A 10,342-nucleotide genomic window follows, 5' to 3' on the forward strand; every position below is an offset into this window, starting at 1 on the left:
GCTCGTCGACTTCCTCCACACCAATAGAGACATCTTTGCGTGGAGACCGTCAGACATGCCAGGCATTCCAAGAGAAGTCATCAAGCATGCCTTGAAGATTAGGCTAAGCTCCAAGCCAGTGAAGTAGCTCCTGCGTCGCTTCGATGAGGAGAAGCATAGGGCCATCGGCGAGGAGATCGTGAAGCTTTTGGCGTTAAGGTTCATCAAAGAAGTATGCCACCCTGAGTGGTTAGCCAATCTCATTCTTATACGAAAGAAGAGTGGGAAATGGAGAATGTGTGTTGACTACATGGGTCTCAACAAAGTGTGTCCAAAGGATCTATTTCCTTTGCCATGCCTAGACCAAGTAGTCGACTCGACCTCAGGGTGCGAAACTCTTTGCTTCCTTGATGCATACTCCGGCTACCATCAAATCATGATGAAAGAGTTCGACCAGCTCGTGACATCTTTCATCACCCCATTCGAATCGTTCTGCTATGTCACAATGTCGTTCGGTATGAAAAACATGGGGGCTACATACCAGCATTGTATGCTCAAGTGTTTTGGGGACTTCATCGGGTGAACCATTGAGGCCTATGTGGATGACATCATGGTCAAGTCCAAATAGGCTGACAAGGTCATAGCCAACCTAGAGCAGACCTTCGCAAAACTTCGAGCAAATGGCATTAAGCTCAACCTCGAGAAGTGCATTTTTGGGGTCCCAAGGGGTATGTTGCTGGGTTTTATCATCTTCGAGCACAGCATCGAAGCCAACATGGAGAAGATCTCAGCCATCATGAGGATGGGACCAATTTAGAACATAAATAGAGTACAATGAGTTATAGGATGCCTCACCACGCTCAGCCACTTTATCTCGTGTCGCGGTGAACGAGGTCCCCCCTCTATGGGCTTCTAAAAAGGCTGATCATTTCGAATGGACGCCCGAGGCCTAGGAGGCACTTGACACGGTCAAGTGGCTTCTAACTAAGGCCCTCATCCAGGTCCCTCTAATCGATGGAGAACCGCTTCTACTCTACATTATGGCCACCACGCAAGTGGTAAGCGCCATCCTAGTGGTAGAGTAAGAACAAGAGGGACACGCCCTTAAAGTGTAGCGTCCTATGTACTTCATTAGCGAGGTCTTGTCCGATTCTAAGACCCGCTACCCCCAAATCTAGAAGCTCCTGTACACCATCCTTATCACCAAGAGGAAGTTGCATCACTACTTTGAGTCACATCCGGTGATGGTCGTGATGTCCTTCCCCCTCGATGAGGTTGTCCAAAACTAGGAAGCCATAGGAAGAATCACGAAGTGGACACTCGAGCTGATGGGACAAGACATTTCGTATGCCCCCACATGGATATCAAGTCCCAAGTGCTAGCTGATTTCATTATAGAGTGGACCAAGATCCAAATGCCACCAGCGGTTGTCGACCAAGAGTACTAGACGATGTACTTCGATGGATCACTGTTGGAGAAAGGCACCGGCCTAGGGCTAGTCTTCATTTTGGCCCTTGGGGTACACATAAGGTACATGGTTCACCTCCATTTCCCCTCCTCCAACAATGTGGTTGAGTATGAGGCACTCATCAATGGCCTATGCATCAGCATCGAGTTGGGTATCCGATGGCTTGACATCTAGAGTGACTCCTAGCTGGTCATTGACCAAGTCTTGAAGGAATCAAGCTGCCACAACCCCAAGATGGCTGCGTATTGCTAAGAAGTCCGCTAGCTAGAGGACAAGTTCGATGGTCTTGAGCTTAATCACATTTTGAGGAATCTCAATGAGGCAACCGATGCACTGGCAAAATTGGCGTCTGGCTGAGAGCTGGTGCCAACGGGTGTCTTCTCCAGCAATCACTACAAGCCCTTGGTCTGCTACGAGGAGCCAGAATAGACCGGTGAGGTGCCACCTGCCCTAGGCTCAGGGGCTAACTAGCCATTGTGATGAGGACATCACTTCTTCAGAGGTTCCCGTTGATCCTCCAACCGTCATGCAAGGTCCAATGACCCGGGCTCGAAAGCGACAACTAAATTTAGAGGTGAGCTCGTTCTTAAGCGATACTTTTCATGCTTTTGAGAATAGACTACTACCTAATGATATTATCTTGCTTAGGAACACTGGAGAGGGTCATGAAGGACTTAGAGGAAGTGGTGGAGGTGATGATGACTAGCAAGGACGTCCAACACAAGCCGGAGGCCCAGTCCAACAAGAATTCGAGTCTGCCTTGGCCTCTAGGACCAGTCTACCTTAAACGGGTCACCCAGGACACATCCGAAATCTGTTTTTGATGATCCACATATGAATGGAAAGCTAATTTGATAAGGAAGCTAATCCAAGTGGTTTCACATCAAAACCTCTTTGGAATCAACAGGAATCGTTGAAACAAGTCAGCATCCAGAATCTACCAGGGTACTACGACACCTTCTTTTGGTCCGTTGGACCGTGTATCGTGTTTAGGCCCATCAGGGGGTGTGTCCAGTGTAGGCAATGACCCTAAGACCTTTATAATCATACGCCGCTGCCACCATTAGGTTTTGGGTTTTGCTTAGATTATTCTGTCAAGAACAGTTTCGCCGTTCATCGGTTTGTGAGACCCCAACTTCGTAAGATAATCATTCATCTATAATTTGGTTGTGTTCTTTCTTGTTCTTGCTTGTGTTCTTCGTTGTGTAGGCAAGGATTGGCCTTCTTAGCAAGGTCAACCTAGTACGTGACTTGGTTGATAACTAGAGGAGCTATGGTGCTAAGATTGCAGGGTTCGATCTTTTGATCTGAAGCCGGATCAGTGTGTCATTCTCCGCCACAACGATAGTTACCATCACCTGACGGAAGATCGGGATCCCCATCTCCATTAAGTGGTAATCAGAGCTAAGGTATACCATCAGGTTCACATTTATTCCCTAGTTTGAGTGTTTCACATTCGTCCCATAGTCTAGTGCCATACTCGTTTTTCCTGTCCTAGAACCTTCCGCGCCATAGCCTTTGCATATTTCGGTTTCAGAGTCTGTCGTGTTGAGTTTGTATCCCGGTCAAGGTCTTGTTGCTGGTTAGGTCATGTTAGATTCTAGTTCATGTGTTTTTCCCCCATCGTTTCCATCAAATCTTTGCTGTTGTTACCAATTTGGCGCACATTGTTCCCGTTTTGTCCTCTAATTCGGAGCCAATTCTTAAAACTGGTCTAGTTTTCGCATACGGACTCCGATTTCGATGTTCTATATATCAAAATCAATCAGAAAATTTTTTTGGATCCATCCATCCCCATGTCATTGGGGTTTGAAAATTTTAAATTGGTCAAAAAGTGGTCAGAAGATCCTCTTTTCATGGTCACAAGGTTTGTGTCGATTTTGAGCAAGTTTTCTGAAAATTCCACAGGCCACGTCTGTCACTTATTTGAGCTCATATTTTTTGTAGTTACTTCTTTTGTGCTCCTAAGTAAAGGAAAAATATAAAAAAAATAAAATAAAAAGTTGAAATTTCCCAAAAAAACAACGACAGCCCAAAAAATAGAAAAAAAGAGGGGCAAAAGAGGAACAATATTTAGAGGAGCACATAGAGAAGACCAAAGTGAGCTGTGTTAGCGTGTGCTGTCTGGTTCCTTGTTTGTGTTGCTATTTCCATCCACCATACTTGTTTTTCATACACCTATCACCTTGCTTTCCACCATACTTTTATCACACACCTGGTGCTTGGAACATTTTAGACCAGTAACGAGAACAAGTACTTTGGATTATAATTCAGCATTACTTTCTGTTACTGACTTGTGTGCCAGATATACATATTACTCTTTGTGTGCCTTCCAAGCTCCATAAACTCTTCAGATCAGTATAGACAAATGCCTTGCAATCTTGGTACCACTGCCTCACAGGTATCACAAACCAGCCGCCAGTTGTACCACCCACTGCTTGTGTTGGTAAGAACTTTGTAAGAGCTCAGTAAGACGATTCCACTTGCTATGAAAAGTGACACCACTGCAACCACGTAGTCATTTGGTAGGGATAACTTTCACCTGTTTGTTCCTGTTTTTGTGTTTTCAATGGCAGGAGGTGAACAGACTGGAGATAACAATCCTAAGGGCTTCAACGAGTGTGTCAGCCAAGAGCAACTATAAGCTATTGTAGAGGATGCCCAAAAAAGATGAATGAGGCCTGTCAGGAAGGCCGTCACTAGAGCACTCATTGAACTCAACATTGGCAATAGCATGGAGAGATTGGACAAGCGAATTTCCACACTAACTGACAAGGTTACTAAGTTGGAAACCTTTGTGGCGGGCAACAACATCTCCAACAGCAACACCGATGGTCAAGACACGGTGTATGATGCCAATGGGAACATAGGTCAAGCAGCTTTCCGACAAGAGAGATTACGACAACGTCTTCGCCGCAACACGACAGGTATGGGTGGTGTCCACCACCACCGTCAAGGTAATAATCACCGTGTGCCCGATGATCCTTATGCTAAAATTAAGTTCACAATACCATCTTTTTCGGGTCATTATGATGCTGAGGGATATCTTGATTGGAAGATGATGGTACAACAAAAGTTTAGTGCCCACCTTGTACCTGAGCAGCATAGAGTTAGACAAGCTACTAGTGAGTTTAAGAATTTTGCCATTATTTGGTGGAATGGGCTAGCTGCACAGAATGCTTTACCTTGTACGTGGGAAGAACTTAAGGTAGCTATGCGTGATCATTTTGTTCCTCCTTCTTATCATAGAGACTTGCGTAAGAAATTGATGCGCTATAGTGTTGTGAAGGGAAACGAAGATGCCATTTGTCGTTTTTATTCAGGTTTGAGGCGTGAGATTCAGGACACTATTGATTATAAAGAATTTAACACTATCAACCAGTTCTTTCAGTTTGCTATGCTTGCAAAAAAGGAATTGCAGGGGCGTGAACAGTAGGGCAAGAGCAAGGTTAGCACCAGCACATACACGCCACGCTCGGCACCATCTTCGGGGCTAACCAAGCCAACCACTTTTTGGGCGCCTCTACCAGCGAGCAAGCGACCAGCAGCCTCTAGAGTTTTTGCTACACCTAAGGCACCTCCCGCATGACCTTCAGATTCAGGTAAAACTTCTTTGCAGGTTCCTACCAAGAGTTCTTCATCCGTTGCATCGACGGGACGCACTTCGAGTATTCAGTGCCACCGCTGCCATGGCATTGGCCATGTATAGAAGGACTGCCCAAGTCAATGGGCATATATTGTTACAGAAGATGGTTACATCAGCACCTCTGACATTGAGGATGAAGAAGACCAAGATGCAGATAAGGACGATGGCGAAGTCCTTGGTGACAAGGCCACAACATCCTATAGGAGCATCATTGTACAGCGTGTTCTCAGCTCACAAGTCCAGCAACCTAAGAAGCTACAACGTCATAACTTGTTCTGGATTTTCTTTGTCATCAGCGACCGTCGAGCACGTGTCATTATTGATGGAGGTAGCTACAATAATTTGGTGAGTTCTGATTTGGTCAAGAAGCTTGGCTTGACCACACGCCCACACCTACGTCCATACCATATTCAGTGGCTAAATGATTCTGGTAAAGCAAAGGTAACACAAACTTATAGAGTTTCATTTTCCATTGGTTCTTATGCTGATTCTGTTGATTGTGATGTGGTAGCTATGCAAGCTTGTTCACTATTATTGGGTTGTCCTTGGGAACATGATAATGATGCTACACACCATGGTAGAAGTAATAAATACACTTTTGTGCATCAAGAAAAGAAAATTACTTTGGTACCTTTGACCCCTGCTCAAATTGTACAAGCTGATAGAGAATGTGCTGCTAGTTTGAATGATGTTCAAACTGAAAATCAGCAAATTGCTAATTCTATTTTCCCACCTAAAAAGGATAAGTCTACATCTATTTCTAAGCCTAAGGGTATTAAATTGAAGGGTGGTGTTATGCTTGCAACAAAATGTGACTTTGCTGAAATTTCTGATGATGATATTTGCTATGTTTTGGTATGCAAACGAGCTATATTTTCTCTTGATGATATTGTTAGCTCGATACCTCCTGCTGTCACTAACCTTTTGCAGGAGTATGATGACATTTTTCTAGCTAAGATACCCCTGGGGCTGCCACCTATGAGAGGGATAGAGCATCAAATCGATTTGATTCTGAGAGCAACCTTGCCCAACCGTGCTGCCTATCGAACCAATCCCGAGGAGACTAAGGAAATTCAGCGGCAAGTCCAAGACCTATTGGACCATGGGTATGTACATGAAAGCCTTAGTCCTTGTGTCATTCCTGTACTTTTGGTTTCTAAGAAAGATGGAACTTGGCATATGTGTGTTGATTGTAGAGCCATCAATAATATTACTATTCGGTATCGTCATCCTATTCCTAGGCTAGACGACATGCTAGATGAGTTGTGTGGTTCTATAATTTTCACTAAGATTGACTTGCGAAGTGGCTACCACCAAATTAGAATAAAACTTAGAGATGAATGGAAAACTACGTTTAAAACCAAATTCGGGTTGTATGAGTGGTTAGTAATGCCTTTTGGTTTGACAAATGCACCTAGCACTTTCATGCGCTTAATGAATGAGGTTTTAAGAGCTTTTATTGGACATTTTGTGGTAGTTTACTTTGATGATATATTGATTTACAGAAAGTCTTTTGATGAACATATGGATCACTTATGTGCTGTTTTTAATGCTTTACGTGATGCATGTTTATTTGGTAACCTTGAGAAGTGCATCTTTTGCACGGATCAAGTTTCTTTTCTTGGCTATGTTGTAACTCCACAGGGAATTGAGGTGGACGAGATGAAAATTGAAGCCATAAAGAGCTGGCCGGTTCCCCAAACCGTCACACAGGTGAGGAGTTTTCTTGGTCATGCAGGATTCTACCGCCGCTTTGTCAAAGATTTCAGCACCATTGCTGCCCCGTTGCATGAGTTGATGAAGAAAGGAGTGGTGTTCCATTGGGGAAAGGCACATGAGGAGTCCTTTGACACTTTGAAGGACAAGCTTACACACGCACCATTGCTGCAACTTCCAAACTTTGGTAAGACTTTTGAGCTAGAATGTGATGCTAGTGGAGTTGGCATTAGAGGTGTTTTGATGCAAGATGGTAAACCTGTTGCTTATTTTAGTGAAAAATTGCATGGTCCTGTTCTTAATTATTCCACGTATGATAAAGAATTATATACACTTGTTCGTTCTTTAGAGACGTGGCATCATTATTTGTGGCCTAAAGAATATGTTATTCATTCCGATCATGAATCGCTTAAGTATCTTCGCTCTCAAAATAATCTGAATCGTAGGCATGCTAAATGGGTTGAATTTATTGAATCTTTTCCTTATATTATCAAACACAAGAAACGGAAGGATAATGTGATTGCTGATGCTTTGTCTAGAAGATATACATTGTTGTCCCAACTTGATTGTCGGATTTTTGGTCTTCACTCAATAAAAGAACAATATGCGCTTGATCCCGATTTTAAGGATGTGTTGCTTAATTGTAGAGAGGGACATACATGGAATAAGTTTATGATCAATGATGGGGTTTTGTTTAGATCTAACCGCCTATCCAGTTGGTTCCGTTCGTCTTTTGTTGTTGCAGGAGGCACATGGAGGCGGATTGATGGGACATTTTGGTGCCAAGAAGATAGAGGAGGTGTTGTCCACACACTTCTTTTGGCCAAGGATGAGGTGAGATGTAGAGCAGTACGTGGCTCGGTGTGCCACATGTCAAAAAGCTAAGTCGCGGTTGAACCCACATGATTTGTATATGCCTCTTCATGTTCCTTCTACTCCTTGGACAGATATATCTATGGATTTTGTGTTGGGATTGCCAAGGACTAAGAGGGGGAGAGATAGTATTTTTGTGGTGGTTGATCATTTTTCTAAGATGGCACATTTTATTCCTTGTCATAAGAGCGACGATGTTGTTCATATTGCTGACCTTTTATTTCAAGAAATCGTTCGCTTGCATGGTATGCCTTCTACTATTGTTTCAGATTACGATGCAAAATTCTTGAGTCATTTTTGGCGCACGTTGTGGAATAAATTGGGGATCAAGCTGCTATTTTCTACAATATGTCATGCCTAAACTGATGGGCAAACTGAGGTTGTGAATCGAACATTATCCACCATGTTGAGAGCCATTTTGAAGCGCAATTTAAAGATGTAGGAAGAGTGTTTGCCGCATGTGGAGTTTACATATAACAGGGGGAACATTCCACCACCAAGGTAAGTCCTTTTCACGTAGTGTATGGTTTTAACCCTCGTGCTCCTATTGATCTTTTGCCTTTACCTACCACTGAGAGAATACATAGTGATGCTAGAGAGCGTGCTGATTTTATTCGTAAGTTGCACGAAACAACTAAAGCAAATATTGAAAGAATGAATGAAAAGTATAGAATTGCTGGTAGTAAAGGTGTTTTCATTCATTCTTTCAATATTTGCTAGGGTGATGAGGACACCTTTACTGCGTCCAGAATCTACCAGGGTGCTGTGACACCTTCTTTTGTTCCGTTGGACTGTGTATCGTGTTTGGGCCCATTAGGGGGCGCGTTCAAGGTAGGCGATGACCCTAAGACCTTTATAATCATATGCCACCACCGTTATTAGGTTTTGGGTTTTGTTTAGATTATTCTGTCAAGAATAGTTTTGCCGTTCATCGGTTTGTGAGACCCCAACTCGTGAGATAATCATTCATCTGCAATTTGGTTGTGTTCTTTCTTATTCTTGCTTGTGTTCTTTGTTGCATAGGCAAGGATTAGCCTTCTTGGTGTGGTCAACCTAGTCCATGACTTGGTTGATAACCAGAGGAGCTATGGTGCTAAGATTGTAGGGTTCGATCTTTCGATCTGAAGCCGGATCGGTGTGTCATTCTCCGCCACAACGATAGTTACCATCACCTGACGGAAGATCGGGATCCCCATCTCCATTAAATTAGCTCCATCCAACCCTAAAGTCATGGAGCTTGACGAGGATCCAATGACAGAGCCTGACCCTTTGAGCGACTAGAGAATGCCTTACCTCGACTACCTCCTCCGTGAGGCGCCGTCGATGGACAAAATGGAGGCTCAACGGCTCATGCGTCGTGCCAAGTCCTTTGTCCTTATTGAGGGCGAGCTCTATAGGTGAAGCCACACCGGGATCCTACAGCGATGTATACCCATCGAACAAGGGAAGCGGTTGCTGAGCGATATCCATGGTGGGGTTTGCAGTCATCATGCCATGCCTAGAACCTTAGTTAGAAATGTGTTCTAACAAGGCTTCTACTAGCCGACCGTAGAAGCTGACACTGAATAGATTGTGCATAACTGCGAAGGGTGTCAATACTACGCTTGGTAAACCCACCTACCGACCCAAGCACTCCAAACGATCCCCATCACATGGCCATTCATGGTCTAGGGGCTCGATCTGGTCAGACCTCTCAAGAGGGCACTCAGGGGCTACACACACTTGCTTGTCGCCGTAGACAAGTTTACAAAGTGGATAGAGGCTCGACCGATCTCCGTGATCAAGTCTGAGCAAGCCGTGTTGTTCTTCCTTGACATCATCCATCGCTTTGGGGTCCCAAACTCCATTTTCATGGACAACGACATGCAGTTCACTAAAAAGAAGTTCCTCTGATTCTACGATGAATACCACATCCGCATCGATTGGCCCACTGTGGCACACGCCCGCACGAATGGGTAGGTCAAGCGCGTGAATGACATGGTCCTACAAGGCCTCAAGCTTAGTATCTTCAACTAGTTGAACAAGTTTGGCAAACAATGGGTCGCAGAACTTCCTGCGGTGCTCTAGAGCCTAAGGATGACCCCAACTAGGCCACCGGCTACATGCTATTCTTCATGGTCTATGGTTCGGAGGCGGTCCTCCTGACTGACCTTGACTATGGAGCGCAAAGGGTCAGGGCATACGATGAACAGGGAGCCGAGGCATCCCTTGAGGATACCATGGACTAGCTAGATGAAGCGCATGATGTTGCCCTCCTCTGCTTAGCCAAGTACCAGCAAGCGTTGCGTCGGTGCCACAACCATTGAGTGTAGGGTCGGACCTTCAATGTTGGGGACCTGGTGCTCCACCCTATCTAGAGCAACAAGAATCACCACAAGCTCTCTCTCCACCATGGGAGGGACCATATGTCGATGAAATATGGTCAGTAGTCTACCTAGAGGTATGCCCAAGGTAGTAGATTGTCAGCAGACAAATGCGCAACCCACAAATAAGACGGTGACACAAGACAGACACGAGGTTTTATCTAGGTTCGACCGCCAAGAAGGCATAATACCTATGTCCTACGTCTGATTGTATTGCTGTATGTCAATGAGAGATATTTTTAGAGGGGTCCCCTGCTCACCTTATATAGTTCGAGGGCTAGGGTTATAGATCTGGAA

This window comes from Miscanthus floridulus, chromosome 3 (assembly GCF_019320115.1).
Source record: "Miscanthus floridulus cultivar M001 chromosome 3, ASM1932011v1, whole genome shotgun sequence".
Taxonomy (NCBI): domain Eukaryota; kingdom Viridiplantae; phylum Streptophyta; class Magnoliopsida; order Poales; family Poaceae; genus Miscanthus; species Miscanthus floridulus.